This window comes from Crocodylus porosus, unplaced genomic scaffold, assembly GCF_001723895.1.
Source record: "Crocodylus porosus isolate Cpor-Errol unplaced genomic scaffold, CroPor_comp1, whole genome shotgun sequence".
In the NCBI taxonomy this organism is placed as follows: Eukaryota; Metazoa; Chordata; order Crocodylia; family Crocodylidae; genus Crocodylus; species Crocodylus porosus.
Genome location: NW_017728918.1, coordinates 77916495 through 77936308, shown reverse-complemented (window position 1 = coordinate 77936308; position 19814 = coordinate 77916495). Strand labels below are relative to the sequence as shown.

Genomic DNA, 19814 nt, shown 5'->3' with positions numbered 1-19814 from the left:
GTGTGTGACACTGCAGATGGGTCTGCGGTGCTGCATACAATACGTGTGTGCTTGCCTGGATGCACCCCCTGGGTGACTGTGGGCCCTTTCCATTCTCTTTGCACCCCTCTTTTTCACCCTGGAGGGACAGATTTTTCTTACGTGCTTAATAATTTTCACTGAGGCAGAATTGTTGACTGGAGGCTGAATATTCACCAGACAGTCATGCATTTACTCAGTGGAAATGAGCCATCAAAGAGGCAAAAAAAAAAAATTAGCATGTTGGCCTATCCATATTAAAAAAAATCATGTTACAAAAATGTGTCTTACCCATCCCACTGCTAAATTCTCTCCGCCCTATCAATCTATATGCAGAATGAACCGCAAGCTATCTGTACTGTGTTCCAAGTTTTTCTTCTATATACAAAGAAGAGAATGGAATATGCACAATCTGCAAATCATTATCCACAAACAAGTATTAATGAATCAGCATACATTATAAAGGAAAAGAATGCCTAACAAATTTTGCAGAATTTTATATATGATTCAACCATGCTTTGTGATACAATGTTGGCATCATGGTACATTTAAGAAAAATGAAAGCCCTAAGCTTGCAAAGATTTATGCACATGTTTAATTTTAAGCACATCCATTAAACCATTGAGCTCAGGTGCTCAGGGTTAAGGATTTGTATAGGTTTTCATGGGCTGGAATGTAGAGTAATGCTACATTGAGTCCAGCATTGACTTGGGATCTGGTGGTAAGGCCCAGAGCCTCAAAGATGTTTTGAAACATCTACTCCCAATGAAAATACATTTGACAATCTAGGTGTAAATGTTCCAGCCTTGAAATATTATATAACATCACATTAGTTGCTGCGCCCACTGAGGCATTTGTTGAATTGCCATCTGTATCAGATTTGTGTTGCTTATTGGAAGAGTTCTTGTTCCTCTCCAGTAATTTCTCAGCATGCTAGATAGGATTAGAAGCTATAAAAAACCAACTAGTGTAAACCATAACATTTTAGCTGTTTCCAATTTTTTAGTGAAACTTTTCCTTGTAAAAATAAAAAACAGTTCACTTAAAATTGCTTATGTAGGCAAAACATGTCTGCTGTCTTTTACCCTGATGCTTTATGTAGTACTTATGGTTTGTATATTATGCATGTGTAAATTAAAAAAAACAACAAACAAATTGAAGGCTTAGACTGACAGGTATGGATGATGGAGTTTGGGTGAATGAGGATTTTGTACAGAAAACCTACATCAGCAGAGGTTGCACCATCCATCAGTCAACATTTAAAGAAAAAGACTGATCACATGGCTGACAGCTGACTTTGACCCAGATGCTTATGGAATAAAGCAGCATTTTATTTGCTTTTCTTTTTTCTTTTTCTTTTTTTTTTTGCTTTCCTTCTGTCTCAAATCAGCAATAAAATGGTTTAACAGAAAAGAGATGCCAAATTTAACTTCTCGTTTATAAACAATTTTTAAATAAATCCAATTTTTAAAAGGGCAAATAAGAAACCCAAGGAAACTATGTTGTGTTAAATACAAAAGCTTATAAAACAAGCTTTAAGATTTAAGTTTATGTACATCTCCCTTCTGATGATTGTAAAATACACAAAAAAATGCAAAGTGCTCTCACTATTTTAGTTTCCCTAATATTTTATATGCCTGTTCCCTTATAAAGATGCTTGATGTAAGAAATCACATATAATATATATGATACAGGAGCTTCTGTGATAAATATGCATTTTTATTAAATGACAGAATAAATAGAAGACTGCATGTTGTGTAAGTGAAAACTAAGTACTGCATTGTGTAGTGAAAAAAGTAAGATGGACCATCTGTTTCTATCAGACACAGCTACCTTCCATGATAAAAAGCTGAAATATTTTTGTATTGACTACACAGAAGGTATCTAACTTGCTGGAGTTTGGATTGGTCTTGTTTTGGCTGACTTCCTTTTTCCTAGAGTTGTTTGTATCCAGGGAAAACAGTACTTTCAGTTCAGCTTTTTAAAGAAAACTGTTTCTAAATATATGCCTTAAAATTTTCAAAAGAGCTCAACTATTGTGTGCTGCACCATATAGAAAATGCAGCTATTCCATTCTGGTGCCTACCTGGGAAATGACCTCTTTTGAAATTCTGTCTGCTGCATGCATTGGAGAGATGGCCACTTACAAGCTGTGGAATAATGCAGCTAAACAATGGGGAAAAAAACCAGTCCCACACTTTTCTAAAGAGAACATAAATGTTTTTCCACTGATTTAGGCAGCACTAACTTCCTCCAGACTTTGTTGTTTAAAATTAACGGTGAAAGGGCTTGGGACAGGAGCCAGAACAACAGTTCCAGAGACTCTTTAGATCTGTTCCAGAAATTGCTAAAGTTGAAATCCTCAGCTAGAAGAACAAACCTAGGTATGAGAGAAAAATCTATTTTTTTGTGTTTGTTTAGTCTGTGGTGTCTCTGTTGGGACTGCCAGTCAGTGATATAGATGGAGATCTACAAAGGTTCATACAGCCATCTGGGGAGGTCAGGGGAAGATAGACCGAGTTAAAAATGACTACCCCATCTAAGATAGGTCAAGATGGGGGAGTAGTAGGGGGGGAAGACCTTTGGGGGCAAGCAGGCTTAAGGGGGGATTTGAGGGGCAAATGGAGTCCATGTGAGGGATTAGGATGATTGGGGGGTAAGCAGGGTCCACATAGGGCTTGGAGGGTAGGCAGGTCCTATGCAGGAGGGGGCAGGGAAGAAGGTGGCCTGCAGGGGGGATGGAAGGATCTCTGCCATCCCCCTGAGGAACAGAGGCTATTTTTAGCTCCCTGACTCCCCTCAGAAGAACAACTCCCCCACCAAACCAACCCTCCCATCCCACCCACCACTTCCCCCACTCTGACTTACTTCCTTGGCCTTTGGCACCAGTGAACACCAGTAAAACTGGCACCAGGAGTTGCTTGTGGGTTGGGCTGGGGGGTTGTTGGGCTCTGGGGTGGAGGGTGGCTGGTTTATGGGGAGTGTTGTCCATCTTGGGGGGAAAAGCGGGGGACTAAAAATAGTCTGGTGCCAGGGGGGCAGGGAGGAAAAGCACAGCCTTGGGGCTGGAGCCAGCAGCTGGGCTTTCCCAGCTCTGCAGCTATGCTGGGAACTGTACAGAAGTTCAATTAGATTGGTCTCACCAGACCCCATCTAAGTAAGACTATTTCCTAGGTACAGTTCATTTAGATTGGGTTGCCCATGTTTAGACTGATCTAACCTTCCTGAACTTCTGTACAGTTTGCATTTAGATTCACCTAACTAGGGATCTAAGTGTAAGGTCCAAACCTGGGTGAACTAACTTAAGTTAGGTGGCCATTTTTAACCTGATCTAACCTCCCCCTAATCTCCCTGAACATCTGTATATACCCCCAGAGTCTGCTGATAGACTGAGAGCATTAAATCATTTATCACTTTTTCTCACTTCTAATCTAGGCTGGTTACAGCTAGTTATCTAGATGTGAAAGGTTCTATATCTCACATTGTTAGAGCCATCCAGTCCTCTTCCAGGCAAGCAGAATACTTTTAAAAATTTACGTTGAAATCTTGACCTCAGTGAAGTCAGCCTGAGTTTTATCATTGACTTGAATGGAACAGAATTTTACCCTAGGCCAGGGTCTGTCAACTGGGGGTATGCGTACCCCCAGGGGTACTTTGAAAGTTCCCATGCGGTATGCACGGGTGGGTGCATATGGAGTGCCACCATCCCACACTACCGCCTCACAGGAACAGGGCTGGAGTGAGGCAAGGGCAGCGGTGTCCCTCTGTGAGCCAAACGGGGGAGAAGCTTGCACATGGTGGCCACCACTGCCATCTACCACCCTGTGCTGCTGCTCCATGTATGGCTGCCATCCCTCCCCCTCCCCTTCAACCAGCTGCCACTAGCCTCTCCGCTGGAGGTACAGTGCTCAAAAAGTTTGAAAATCCCTGCCCTAGGCTATAAGTCTAACCTTGAGACTGAAACCTTTGAATAAACTTTCAATATGTCTACAGCTATAAGCTAAAACATCTAATCACATGTAAAAGGACAAAAAAAAGTGCTCTTTGGGATACTTGCTAGTTGTACTCTGTGTTGAGGCTTGTTACATTAATTCAACTACTATCCATAAGTTATGTAGAGTACTCTTTTTGTATCTCACTGAATCTGCATCTTGATGGTGATTCATGCTCTTTGCATGATGAAGCCGACTTCCATTCCCCCTAACACAGGTGCGTGTGATGAATTCTGGTTTGAGGTATATTATTATTTACTGCTGATGTTATTTCATAAATTCAGTTTTGCAATCCTAATTCAGAATCTCATGGTTTCTCTGAGAAAATTCTTTTATTAAGTCAAACATTCCTCAAGGAAACTGAGGCAAACTAAGGACATCAATAATAGACTTGTTGTATTCTGCTCCATAAATGGGTGAAGTATTGTTTTATTCAACATTAAAAATGATGTCTTCTGATCATGTCAATGAATGAATGAATTTTTTTTTCTAGCTTTCATCTGGTCATAGATCACCTTTAGGTTTTTAGGAGATTTGTTAACAAGCTTATGGAAGCACTTAATATACAAAAAGGAAAAAGAAAAAGCCCCTCTAAAGTTCCAAGACAAAAGGGTATTAATATTCAGCCTGAATACTGGTATTTCCAGTTCTTGTCACTAAAGTCAGCACTTGCGCATACTTGCAAGGTAGTAGTAAGACACCATGCATTATTTCCCATTCTAAATAACAGGAAGTCCCTAGGATTTCTGAGATCACTGTGTGATTGCAGTTGACTTTTTAGCTTTAACCATTATACTAGGGAAATAAGTACACATAACTAGTGCATATTGGCTGTCAGGTGGCTGTAAAATTTAATGAAAAGGATTGACTGTCAGACTTATATGAAGCTTAGGGTACATATGAATTGATTTTGATGCCACAAACTCTTAGAAGCCAGTGTGGTCTCTGGCCCTCTCAATTTATAGGCAGTCTAGTCAGATTAGAGATGAAGCAAATGCTGTTTTTGAGGAGTGGAATAGTCACGCAGCATCTTCATTTGTGTACCTTATCCTGTTTTATTACAAGCTGCTCACCTTGTAATAAAACACCTACATATTTTTCATAGAATCACAGAGCAGGAAGGGATCATGTGGTCCAGGCCTCTGCAAGGCTGCAGTATTCGTTATACCTAAATCATCCCAGACAGATGCCTAGCCAGCCTCCTCTTGAAATCTCCAGTGAAAGCAATTTCACAACTTCCATTATCAGTTTATTCCATTGCCCCACTGCTCTCACATTTAGGACATTTCTTCTGAGGTTTGATCGAAATCTGCTTTGCTATTGTTTATATCCATCCGGCATTGGATTCTTTCATAGTTCTGAGCGGCAGAGATATGCTCATATAATCATCTGAGCATACAAGTACAATGTTAGAGGGTTTTGATAACCTTATTTTTAAATGACTGATATGTCAAGCCTATGTGCACTGACTCGGGAGCTTTGTGTCTGTAACAATCCAATTCCTGCACCCTTGTTCTCTTACCATGGGATGCTTGCAGAGAAAGTTCTCTGCCCATACAGACATTCTGCTCTTCTAATTTGTGCTCTGCTTCTACACCACCACTACTTTCATTGCCCCAGAGGTCCCTGGATCTAAAAGATAAGCCACATGACAAAGGATGAATAAGAAGTAATGGAGCAGCAAAAAATATGCTGAGTTGGTGGACATGATTAAACCCATCTGCTTTCTCCTACCCTGGTCTCTTCTTTCCTTTCTTCATATTTTAGTAGCTCCAGCTCATTTCCTTAGTTCGATTCTGCTTCTTACACAAGTGCATGGCATCTGTAGTAAGTGTTGGTATTGTCCAACCTTTATGGCATAATGCTGCATTTGACGTACTCCATTGTGTTGCTTCCCCCTGTCCCTTTCTTTACGAAGTTAATCCAGTAAGTGAAATGCTACAGCCTTGAAGATGCATTCCACTCCATGCTGGTTCTGCCATGCTGGCAGCAGGATGTTTATTATGTAGTGTGGTCTGCTGCTAAACTGTTCCCAGTGAGTGCTGCAATTTTCCTTGTTACACTTGGTTTGGAGGAGCAGTAAAGGGTATAGCTAGCAAACTAGGAAATTGCCTGGTGACAGATGTGTAATCCACTGACCACTGGTGCACATAATTTGTGATAAGGAGTGAGAAGCAAAGAAGCCACAGAAAATGGGAAAGATCTGACTAAACCTCTCACAGGCCTCTGCCTCTTCACTCACTGAAATAAAAAACATAGAATTATATGTGAATAATAACAATGCTTTGCTTCCTTTTCTAATAAATACTGGCTTTCCAGATGATGCAAGACTGTCTTTTCTTCTCTGAATTATCATCTCATATTATTCATAACTTATTTTAGGTCACCATCCTACAAAGGGATCCACCAGCATGGACCTTTTTTTCCCATATGTGCTGATATCAAAGTCAACTGTGCATGTGAAAGTCTGTGTGGCTAAATCCATTTGTAGACTAAAGGCAGTAGAGATGTGAGCTTTCTAAAGTGTTGTGTGCACTTATGGTGCTCTATAAGCAACAAAAATAATACAATAGCCTTTTCTACCTTGCTTGAAATCACATACTGTTCTTCTGTATCTAGCATCATAAAGTGTCTTTTTTTTTCCTTAAAAGACTTGGCATTTCCCCCCCTTAAAGAATGGGCAACACAGGCAGACAATAATGGGGTCAGCAGCAATCATGCATTTTTTGGACTATTGGTGGGAAACTTCATGGAAAGATCAATGCAAAAATCACTTGTTCCAGACTTGGGGAGATGACTGATTCACTGTACATTTTCACCAACCTTATATGGTTGCTTGTTAGAATGGACACTTGCATTTCTATCAAAGTTACTCTTGTGCTGGGTAACTTTCATGTCAAGGGAACTTCATAGGTAGAGGATGACAACTGGCTGATGATCTTCCAGATTCCTTTTCTTTTTTACTGTTATCTTTGACAAGGGGGAATCCAGATTCTCTGTTTCCAGACTCTCTTACCACCAGGTGCATTATTTCCCACAACCACATCAGCGCCAAGAAAGTTAGGGATTCTGCCTGGCTCCTGTATCTGGCAGTATGCAGCAGATGGTACAAATGGGAAGCATGTCTTTTTTGTATCTCCTGGAATACATTTTCTGTAATATTATAAACAAACAATCCCATCCTGCCAGCCTCCTCCCTTGTGCTTAGAAATAATATTATAATACAGAATGGTGTATCCTAGTTTTTGTTGTGGTCCTTGTGTTTTTCCAGTGTACTCGATCACAAATTTCCATTCAGTGAAGTAGATACTTCTCAGAGCTCACTGTTTATCAGTGGAAATTGTTATGAATAAAAACCACCTTATAGTAATGTTAATTGAACCAAGGCTAGACTGGCAAGACTTGCTGAAGTACTAGCGGCTTGGGTTAGGGTTTCACCAGTATGTTGTCACTTAACATTTCTACCAAGAGACTCCAGATTTCCCACAGAAGGAGAATGATTGAATTGAAATAACTGTGCACAATTCCAAAATTCACTGCAACTAAAAATACAGAGAACTGGTTATCCAGCTGGAGGCCATAAAGCTCAAGTTAATTACTAACAGTACCATGGCAAGGATGTTTGGCACCTGGGGCAAAGCCCACAGCGGAAGCCCACTTTCACCCTGTGCACAGATGCAGGGGGCACACATCCCTCCCATGCTTGCCCCGGAGTGCACACAGCAGCGGGAGCTGCCCTCTCCTTGTCCCTGCCCCCTCCCCAAATGAGCCACTCGTGGCTCTGTCCTGGGCCCTGCCCCAGCTGGGCAGCACCTATTGGTGCCACTTCGCTTCAGTGCCCAGGGTGGTCGCCCTGCTCACCCCCACCCCCTTGTTACAGTACTGATTACTAACCTGTTTATCCTCCTCAAGGGATAAATACATAAAGTTAGAATGTGCCTAAAATTCAAGACACCTTACTGAAAGACTGTTATAGGACGAGGACTATTTTCAGAAGTGCATAAGTGAATCAAGACTGTAGAGAATTAGGAGTGTAAGGGCCCTATCAAAATCGTTCTTGTGGGTTCCTCCCTTCAGGCAGCAAAACACCTACACATTATTTATAGGTGACTTTGATTCTTCTTTCTTATTTAGTACTTGATTTACTGCATTCTTAAAAAGTTATTTATTAGCTATTGAAATTCCATATATTTGTAAAATGCGATCCACTTTCCACTGAGAGAACCTATTACCCATTATTGTTATAAAAACCCTATATGTATCAGATCCAGTTTTTGATTTCCAAATCCAGGTAATTCTCTAATCAAAGTGGATTTTTACTGGGATATTGAAAGTACTTTTTTCCTCCCCTAACGACAATTTCTCTGCCAAATTTCAGGTTTCTACCCTAGGTTCTGTGTTAGATTTGTTTAAAAAAAGGTCACAAGCATTACTTTTATAATAGAACAGTATAATTTATTTTCATTCTCCTCATATTAAAAAGTGTCTGGATCACATTTTCTTCAATCTTTCCAGGAACATTTATCCTTTTCCCATGGTTGACCCTGGAAATTGAGTTATGAGCTACATCAAAGTACCTGGATGTGGTGGGGTGGGACGACAATTTATACTATAAACACCTAATCTATGGCACTGACTAAAGAAAGCCCTTATGCACATACTGAAATCTGGTGGCACTTAAACATGGTTATAAGTCCAGTAGACTTCACTAGAGTTAAATCACCTACTTAAGTACTGACCTGAATGAAGGTCCACAGTTATTACCAGCAATCCATTTATAACATGTTATCCTAAAGAGCGTCCTAATGTCTTCCTCAATGAAAATACAATGGAGTGGTTTATTCATATTACTGGATAAGAATGTGACTGATTGACTGTTCTGTATTGTCTATGTCAGAGAGTAATAAAATTCTACCATTAACTTATTAATTCTTATTTAGAAATTTTTCATGTAACTGACATATTATTTTGATGTAAGTAAGCACTCTATCTTTTTGAACATTTTTTTTGATCTGGAGGGGACAACTCACATAGCACTGCCAGTTGGCCAGGTTTATGAGAAATATAACTCATGTAAAGAATCTTTTTGTAGTATATTGATGATTAATAATAGATTCAAATATCAAAAGAATAAGATGTATTTCATCACTTAATTTGGGGGAAACATGCAGAATATTGTCCCTGTAACAGCAGTTGCATAGAGCTGCACTCTAGAGGGGGAGTAAAGACAAAGTAGCTATGATGGTGTTGTTGAGCTTTAATTCTTTTTATGACAATTCATAAGGAATTTCCCTAACCCAACCCCTGGTTAATCACAGCCTCTTCCTGACAGTTTCCTTGTACTGACTCATGTGGATTTAATAGTGTTTGTGGGGGGTGCCCAGCTGATAGAGCTCACTCTTGTAAGCTGCTTACATGAGTGTATATTTTTCGTTTTGAATGTCATGTCTTCAGCAAGCTGTTTGCATTTATGTGATTTTTCTTTCCTTAATTCCTGTCTGTCTAATGCATTTATTATTGGAGGTTGAACACGTGGATTCAAAGTGACAGCTCAACCGCCTTCTTTCTGCTGCTTCTTGGTAAAGCTGAACTGTGGACGTTATCTTTCTATCCGCTCTCTCTGGTTCATCCCTGCCCCTTTAGGATGTCTCTAAATCCTGCCACATCTTCTAAAATATCTGCAAATTCTTTTACTATCTGGCTATGAAAACTGTTGGTATTTCCCACTTGGCCAATGCAACAGCTTCCTGAGTGTACATCCTGGCAACTCTTCACCTTGTGTTTTGTCTGTTGTTCAAGACAGGTAGGAAGAAAGACGGAACACAAGAGATGGACTGAAACTTTGACTCATCTGGGAACTATTCTGCAATAACTCACGGTACAGGGCATCGTTCTTTCCCTCAACTATTCCACCTGGTGAGTGCTTCAGCCCTTCACTCCTCCTTTTCCGCTACTGCAATCCCCTCTCCCAGACACACTAATCAACTTCTCACAGCTAGGTAGATGACACAAAGGGCTTTCAAAAATGTTTTACTTGGATATTTGTCCTGTTTCTTTTAATTATATTTAGTATTTAAATGCAATTCTGACTGACTTCAAACCATTTATCTACACATGTAGGTGAAATCTCATCCACTGCTTCTGTTCCGCACCCTGAAGAAAATGCTCTGCATTGTTGGTCTTCTGCTCTGCACAGACCAAAGCCAGGAAATTAGGGCCTGTAGCCACCTTACAATTGTATTTAACATAGCCTAAGGGCATGTTTTAGTGTGAAACTCCTGCGGGTGTCATGGAGAGAGAATACATGTGCCCAGTGAGTCTGTCTAGCCCCATTTTCTCCTACTGTATTCCCCTCCTAGTTTTTCCATTTGTTTTTTATACCATTTGTTGCAGATTTTCTTAACTCAGTTCTTTGCTTTGACAGTTATGTCAAGCTACTCTGTTCCAGTTAACTTTGCGGGTGTGAGCAGCCACATTGAGTCATAACCCTTCAGTTATATAGAGTGATTGGATTAGCAGTGGGAATGGGTTTGTGGCTTGTTGTTAACTGAAGCGCCTCACTGTGTTGATTGCTGGAGCCTCAGCAGCAGTGGACCTTCAACCCACTTACCCCAACAGGCAGCTTGTTCCAATCTGAAGAACCACTTAACTTAAAATTAAGGCAAAGTTATACTTAGACTATACTAAAGGTACTTAAATCGCAAGCATCCGCAAGGTAAAGCTGGTTAATTCATGCTAAGTGCCCTCCGAGCATCCTGAAGCTACTTCAGGTAAGGGTTAACTCTGAGCTACGCTACCTGGCTGATGTTAGGGTAACTTCAGTCTGCTCTATGGAGATAAAACAAGCAATTTGCAATCCTCCAGCATCCCAGGATGCACAATCCCAGGCCCTTCTCCTCCACCTAAGACAGGGGTAGAGCTCAGGTGTCCTGGCTCCTTGCCATATCCCTGCTTGCCAGCCCTCTAGTGGCAGGTCATAGCTGTGCAGGCATGAAATGGGATTAACCCATTACATGCAATTATTCATATCATCTTGTAATTTTAACATTGCTTAACATTGCACAGATTTAGTATGGTTATAAGTGTAACTTCCCTTTTAGGGGCCAAACTTAGGTTATACCTTGAACTAACAATACAGCAAAGACAAACCCTAGATTGTACTATCTTTAGCACTGGGATTGTCTCCAAAGAATACTGCAACAGCGCTTAGCCCAGTGGAGTTTAAATCCTTGTTGCCTTGACAAGCTGCTATAAGCAATAAGTGGACTTGCCAAAACACACAGCAAGCACCTGCAGATATTAGGCAGATTAGGCTGTAGTCCTGATGTTGCAGTAGTGTGTGTAAAGAGACTGAGTTGTTGGTTGTAGGATGTTGGTCTGAGGACATAGGCAGACAAGGTTCTTTGGGCAGATGTGATATCTTTTATTAGACCAGCTAAATAGTTGAAAAAATTGTTCTTTGCAAGCTGTTGGGCACAAGCACCTGACAAAGGGTGTTTGTGCCCAAAAGTTTTCAGAGAACATTTTTTCCAACTATTTAGCTGGTCTAATAAAATATATCACATTTACCCAAAGAACCTTGTCTGTAAAGAGCCTGTACATTCTTGGGCTGAAGGAAGGATTATTTCTCACGTGTCACCCCTATGCAACTCTCTGTTTCTGTGCAAAGATACTTACCCTTGGCCCTGTATTTTCTGTGCTTTCATCACCAGTTACTAAACACATTGCAACATACTTTTTACATTAAAATTTGTGTGTGGCTTGCCTCACCTCCTCAGCCAGGAATTTCATAAATAAATCACTGTCTTTCAAACCTGTTTGCAGGCTGCATCTGTCTAAAGTGTGTGCGCTTCAATAAGTGTGGCTGACAGAGAAATTAAAAAGAAAAATCATTTCCCAAACAGGAACTATAAGAGACATGTTGAGCTAAACACACACCGTGCATTATTACAAGAAAAACATGCTTTGAGAAAGTGTGTTCTGAAAGCGGAGGTGACGTTTTGTTTTTCTAGAGTCACCAGGCTAGAACTTTACCTAGTGTAAAATGACAAAGATTCACAAAAATCAAACTGAATCAGGCCAGCTGAGGATCTAGCTCATTGAATTTTAGCCATCAATTTACTGAAGCACTTTTTTTTTTATAGGAAGCAACAGCTGTTTTATCGTGATGCATCTTGGTACAGCAAGTCATTCAGCATATCTGAGGAATAACAAGAGGTTGGGGATCATCATGGAAGCAATTACCAGGGTACCCAACCCATAGAAGAGAACGGGGGCAAAAAGCCCTGCACAACTTCTGTGTGGTTCTGCACAGATATTTTTGAATCCAAGTCTTCAATTTTCTTTCTTAGCTGAAAACTTTTATTTTCCATTTTTTTAATCCAAGGGCGAAAAGTAAGAAATGTTCATACATAATCTCTATAAAATAATTTTTCCCCATGTGTGGTGATATCTTCCATGGATGAGACTACTTTCCAACAAACTCTAGTAATACAACATCCTGTCAAAGTTCAGAGGTTAGTCAGATCATTTGAATAAGAACTTTTCAGGAATGCTAGCTAGAATGCTTTAAATTAATATGAAGAATAGATCAAGGAACTGATGTGAAAAAAAGTGTAACTAAGGTGCCTAACTGCCACCTGTACCTTTGAAAAATATCTTTCTTAAATCTTTATATTGTATTAACTTTTCTCCAGATGCTGCCTCATCTAACCTCATTGGCTAAAGAAGATCCTAAATTACTGCGGACATGGTGTGGTTCTCTCATGCAGGGGTCCTGTTGTCTTCTCAGGGCATTTGGGCAATGAATAAATGTACTTGTAGATACTCTGACTCTAGACCACCCAAAATACCTCATGTGGTTAACTGCAAGGGACAGAAGCAACAAGCCATGAATGCAAACTATGAAATATAGCTACATTTATCATTGGACAGCAGCCCTGAAGCACTGGTGGCTATAGGAGGCCTGAGGGTTCTCAGTAACCATAGGTTGCTTAACGGGACTGGTGATCAAAGAACTTGCCCTCATTCATGCTGTGAACTACATCTCCTTCCCTTCCCATTCAGCCAGGCTCCATGTCTAAGAAGGGATAAAGGGAGAACCTGTGTAAGCAGATGGTCAATAAAATCCCAGCCAGGCCCATTTTGAAGACTACTTATGCTTTAGTAACTGGGCTTGATCTAGGAGGTCTTCAGTAAATCTTTGTATTATAGGCAGAATGGTCATTCTTACATCTTACTTAATGTCTTCCGTTGTCAGGACTCCTGTTCATGCAGTTTAATTCTTCTCAAATGTAAAGCACTTGTCCCAAAATGAAAGATTCTGTATTTTGCTGAATAAGAAATAGCCTTTGAAGCCATTTCATTTTTCATTATAGTGTTACAGATTACCTGATAGTCATGCTGGGCTTGATTCTCACTTTCACTAAAGCTACTTTACATCAGTCTCACAAAGGGGCTTTGAAACTTGCATTAATTACATTCACATTCATTTGAAGGCCAGCTTTCGTGTCAGAGAAGTATAAAACCGGCCTGGTATACTTGAGAATCAGGTTCATTGATTCCAAAAGTTAGTTTTACTTAAGTCTTACAGGATAAGGACCTCTTTTCACTGATTTTTTCATATGTACAGTTTTATGGTTATGTTGTGGTCATAAATAGCTTAACTATTAAAATAATGCCTAGTATGCTTCATCTTCTCTTTGTTTTCTTGCTACATGCCACATGCTTCCGAGTATATATAGTTTTAGTTAGACTTAATATCACTGTCCACACAGCATATTATTTTCACTTGTGTAATAAGGAGAGTTCTTCATTAGTTGCAGCTGTCTCAGTGATAGCAAAAAATCCTTATATGGTAAGGAGGGCATTTTCAAATTTGAAACAAGGCTTTATACCATTTAAATGTATATGTATACTTTAATATGTATACTTTAATCAATATATATTTATAGTTTTATATATGTACAAGTATACATACGTATTGATTAAAGTATACATATATAGATAAGTATATATATATGTTATATATGTATATTTATTAATTAAAGTGTGTGTGTGTATATAAGCTTTAATATGTATATGTATACTTTAATCAATAAATATACAGTTACCACTGAAATCTATTCTGAACTTTTTTTACTTGATTTTAAATCAACCTTTTTTTTCTTGACCTAATCAGAAAAAAGGAACAGTAATCATATGCTGTAAGGTGGTGTGTTCTTTTGCATAAAAGATTTTCCACATTACAGCAGGGGGCCTTCTCTTGATATGTCAGTAAGAAGAAGAAAATTCATTTCTTACATCAGCCTGTCATTTGCCCTTTTATGATTGAATCAGATACTATTAGACAACCACAAATAATGACAAAAGCTTTTGCTACTGAATAAATCTGATGTTTGTACTGTTTTGCTGAAATTTGGGATTATTGGGGTTCAGGCTGTAGCCAACAATCTAGAAAAATACATAAAGAATAACCAATGTGCAGCATAATGAAAGGGTGTAATGATTAGCGTCTTTGATTAATTGTTTTCAATATTGCTTCTGTTTCATTCTAATATGTTCCAGGTGTTAAGGAAAGCATTTTTTATTTGATTTTTTAAAAAACAAATATTTTTAAAAGCAGAATAATGAGTCAAGTTCCTTTTTCAATCTACTCAAATCCTTTAGAGCTGAAAACAGTTCACTGTTGTCTGTTTTGTCAGAAACTGGACCCCTTAAGCAAGACTTCCCTTGGAGTTGGTAGGAATTTTAGGAGTACAAGGGCTACAAAATCACCCCCTCATAAAGCAAAATATTTGTACAGGTACTATAGTAAATCAGTTATAATAACCTTACCATAGGTTATGGAGAATAAAGAGAACTTGAAAACAGAAAAATATACTACATTTTCTCAATGCTGTAGTGTTTTTCCTACATGTAGGGAACAAAGAACTTTTACATAATCTGCTTCTCTAACTTTCTCTAACTTTCTGCTTGAGCATTGTAAGTATGGGCTCTCATCATAGTCAATGTTAGCAAAGAATACTGTAGTTGTTCTAGCTGTCCAGATATAACAATTAATGAGTTTTAAAACTTAATTCAGAGCTGTAAGTTCTGATTAAAGGCCCTGGGAAGGTCTGACCAAGATGTCAGCTGAATATTTTTTTTTATTTTTGACTTCTGTCATACTATATTAAATATTTCACTCAGAATAGCACTAAAATAGCTTGAATATTAAAATAAAAATTTCAGGTTTCATTTTGAGTTTACTAGTAAAACTGATAGATTGATTGGGACAGTTGTAAGCAATACATGCACCAAGAGTTAATTTACTGTAAGAATGATATTTCATATTTAAACAGAATTTGACAATATTTATACACATTTGAGGACCCACAGATGGAGTCCTTGCTCAGGCAGAAGTTCCTGCACATATTTTATTCTTAAATGCACCTGTTGTGGCAACACTGGGGCTTTGAAAATTGTACCTATTTATGGCTTTAAAGAAGTCAATGCAGATATTATATTATATATATATATCTTCAATTCCTCACAGTTGAGGAAGGTGATCTTCCATGAGGCTTTATCTGTAGATCTGAAGATGGCTGACAAGTCGGATGCAGGATCAACAGACTGTTGCAACTTTGACACGTCTTTCTGTGGAGGGTGGGTGGCTCTAGATTCTCAATTCTGTTGGCAACATGCTGTTTCTGTCTCCTGTTGCTGTAAGGGTTTGAAGTACTGAGATCCTTGCAGCAGACTCTTCCTCCATTTGGGGCAGTCCTGGGTGATAATCTCCTATGAACTGATGTTGATGCCACATTTTTTCAGGTTAGCACTTTCTTTGCCCTCCTCTTAAGCATACTCTTTGACTGAGCTGGGAGACTAAAACTTGCTTCAGGAGTTTGGAGTTGGATATCTGGGTGATGTGGCTGGCCAACGAAGCTGATGTCAGATGATCATCACCTCAATTCTCGTGATGTTGGCTTGCAAGAGGATGCTGATGTTGGTGTGTCTATCTTCCCATTGGATTCAAAGGATCTTCCACAGGCAGCGTTGATGGTACTTGTCCATTGACTTGAGACGTCTCCTGCACACTGTCCACATCTCAGCTGTATACAGTAAAGTGGAGATCATGACTACTATTAGCCCCATAATTGCATACTAATAATTTTTTTACCACAACGCTATTCTGTCAGGAGCCGATGGTAAGATTTGGCTGAAGTGAAAAATGATTTTTTCTGAAGTTTTATCAAATGCTTGTCATGGGTATAACTGTTTAGAGTTTTCCAAGACTAGTGAAAGGTTTTGTCTGTAATGGATTTGATACACTGAATTGTTTTTTTATCATCCTTTAATGCACATAGCTATGAATACATGTTGAGTTTGTATTAATGTATTTAGGTAATTAGTATTTATCCTGCACATCTTCAGCATTCATTGGCATCATTATTTGTAACATTAGCAGCCCAAGATCTGCAGCTCAAGATCCCAGTCAGAACTATGGCTCCATTGTCTTTGTAGCTACCTAAATTTGTGGAGAAAACTTCTTACTTTGAAGAGATCAGAATCAGTCTAAGTAGCTCAGAATGAGCAAGGCCAGGGATGCCATAAACAGTGACTAAGGATTCAGCAACATGTCATGTCTGAACCAAAGGAAAATGAATGAGGCATCTAAAGAAGTTGTGGAATCTCTTTCACTTTTAAAGGAGTTTTAAGGAGTTTTTAAGGAGATGATGGACAGGCATCTCTCTACCCAGCACAACAGAGACGGGGGTTCTGGCTGTGCTGTGGGTAGGCAGAAGGCCCTGCAGCAGTGCTGGATCCCTGTCCAGCACCTGCTCTGCTCCCTCAGAGGGTCCAGCGACCCAGGGCCCTGCCAGGACTTGGACCATCCCCAGAGTGGACAGGGATTGACCACTCCAGGGAATGCCAGCAGAACTCTTACACTATCTCTTCTCCCCATCCTTCCCTTAAAGAAGAGAGATTTCTGTGCTGTGTCCATTCAGGAGCAGTACTTTGTTCCTGACATTTCCCTGGTGAAAGCTGCCCTGTCCTGGAGGGATGAGCTTTAGTACTATTCCCAGAGGAATACCAGCCAATATACTTTTCTCCTGCTCCAGGACATGGTCCCCCTGAAGGTGTTCAGTACCTGGAGGGGGGCTGTTTGCTTTGAAGTCATGCAGGGGAAGCCCGGGTTACTGTTCAATATGAGAGTCTGGCTCAGTGCTACCTGTGGCTCTGCTCAAGTTTGTGACTGCCACAACTATTGATGCAATGCTGAACCCATTGTGACCTGACCAAGAGAGGTTCCACAAACCCTGGCTGCATAAGAAGACTCCTGCCATGAGCTGCCTTTGGCTTTCCAACACCATTCTTTTGCTTTGAATACACCATGTGTGGGTGGGAGTGAGAGCAGGGGTTGCTTTGCTTTCAGGGGTTGGGGTTGGGGTAGCGGGGAAACTGTCTTGGACCAGGATGGAGATGCAATTGCAAGAAGGCGGGGTGGGGGTTGCTTGAGGTTTTGGTACAGTGAGTGCATGAGCCACAAGACTCCGATTTGCCTGACTCCCACAGACTTTCCCCAGGGATTAGATCAGATGGGGAGCAAGAGTGCTGGAGTGCCACTTCCAAGCCTCTCCAGATGCATGACCCAGAGTCACCCTGGCAGCAGGACCAGATTGGCTGAGATAACAGTTCCCACATGAGGCTTCTGCCATCTATCAATGCATTTCTTGGACTGGGAGGGAGGGAGAGGGTTGTTTGGCAAAAGGGATTTTTTCTTGTTCCTGCTGTATTGCAAGTCCATTGGTTCTCATAGATAGCTGTGTGTTATCTCCTGTCCTTGACCTCGGTGTTGTCTCCTTCCACTCAGGTGCTGCAAACAGGTGGGTTGCTGACTGCCAGCACTTGTACCTGTTTTTTACACTTTGCCTGCAAAGCTCAATAAACTCCTTTAGTGCTTTTCCATGAGGGCAAGGGGAAAAGGGGGTGCTCTGGGCAGCTAGAAGATAGCTCAGCTTCTTCCAGTAGCTGGGCATGGCCCTGAGAGATAAAGAAAGTAGACAGAAGCAACATTTTTCACCTGATGTAGCCCCAGAAAGCTGTCTACAGCCATGACCGAACAGAAGTGCAAGGTTGCAGACTATTTTAAAAGGATCCAATCCTGTGAAAATCTGAACCCTTAAACAGTGTGTGTTCTGCATCTTGTGTCTGTGGTTGCTGTTTTCAGAATGGGAGTGGGGAAAGGGAGCAGAGGGAGATTGGTTTAGGGTTTTTTCAGCCTGTGCTGGAGGGTGCGGTGAGTGGATTGGATTCTCCTAATGTGGGGTTCTTGGCCCCAACATCCTGGCAGACAGCTGCAAACATAGGGCTGGCTTGTAGCAGCTACTGGTCTCCCAGGGGCTACAGGGTTGTGGGGGTGGGGGAGGGAGGGGAGAGAGGGCAGTGGGGAGAAGGCGAGAGGGCTGGGTCCAGTGACTGCCTTCTGGACATTGGCTTGTACAGAGGGCTTTGTGCTGATGCCGCTACCTCTCCATTCCACTAGCTTAGGGCACAGCCCGCACCTCCTGCTTCCCTCTATAGTTTCTGCTCAGGGGCCTTGTACTTCCTCTGATGACTGGGTCCCTTTCATGGCCACATAAAGCAGGGTAGAGCTGTACCATCCCAGGCTGGATAGTGTCCTTGCTTGGTGCCAGAATCGTCACCAGACCTGGGTGGAGGGGTGGGCCTGGGTACTGTGGCTGGTGTTGTGGCAGCAGCTGCTGCACTGGTAGTTGGGTGGTGGGGGGCTCTCTGCCCATCTGGACGGGGGCAGTGAGGAGGTGTTGGAGGAGTGGGATCAGAACACCCATGGCAACTATGTCAGAAATGGTGTGTTTGGCTGAAGTCCATGGGGTGGAGGACCAAGGTGGGGGCACTCCTATGCAATGCTGGGCAAGGCATCAGAGTCCAGGTCCTGGGTGGTGATGACTGTAGCATGGAAGCTTTCCTCCTGGTCCTGCATACCATCTTCCACTTGCTTAATCATTCCCAAGAAGATGTCAAGCGAGTTTAGGTTCAGCTACAGGTGGACCTCTTCCTAGATCCTGCCACCAAAAATAGACCTTGTGCCCCATGGCTTCTGGGGATGTACTCCTGGGCACCCAGTTGTCATGTCATCCCAGGGGCTTCCTGCACCTCCTCCTCTGGTAGGATCCCTGCCAGTGACTCCTCCTGCCCCCTGGTGGTTTCATATGTGCAGGGGGTGCTGATGGCTCTGTCTGTGGTGAGGAAATAGGACAGCTTCTTGTAGAAGAGCATGCTGTGCCTCCTGCTCCCCAACTTTTTTTTGCCATCATGCACATGTGTGTACTGGATCTTCATCCATTTTGTCTTGGCCCAGCACTGCACCCAGGCTCTGCTGTGGTGCTTGCCTCTGTTGGGCAGTGCACTTGAACATGCCCCTGTTGCAGTGCCTTTTGTAGAGCTGGTTTTGGGGCTCCTGCTTGCCCCAGATGGTGATAAGATCCCTCATCCCCCATGCTCCCTGTTGTGTGATTGAGATTAGGTAGTAGAGGAGAACAGGATGAGGTCTTCCATGGTTTACAGCAGTGCCTGCAGTGGCTTGGCATCTGTTGGTGGGTCTGTCTGTGGAGAGGTGGATGGATGGATGGATGGATGGAATGGTGGGTATAGGTAGCTACCCATACTGGAAGAAGGAGGACCAGGGAAACTATAGGCCAGTTAGTGTTACCTCGATCCTGGGCAAGCTTTTTCAGAAAATTATTCTGGCACATATCCACGAGGGGCCAGCAGGGGAGGTCATGCTTAGGGGCAACCAAC

The 19814-nt window shown here is 41.4% G+C and overlaps 1 long non-coding RNA gene across 1 annotated transcript; it reads left to right on the top strand.

The window, feature by feature from the left end:
* Positions 1-8650: 8650 nt before the first annotated feature.
* On the top strand, positions 8651-13944 carry LOC109311886. Its single transcript, XR_002101651.1, has 3 exons — positions 8651-9926; positions 12155-12526; positions 12707-13944. It is a non-coding gene; the product is annotated as an uncharacterized LOC109311886 (long non-coding RNA).
* The last annotated feature ends 5870 nt before the right edge of the window (positions 13945-19814 follow it).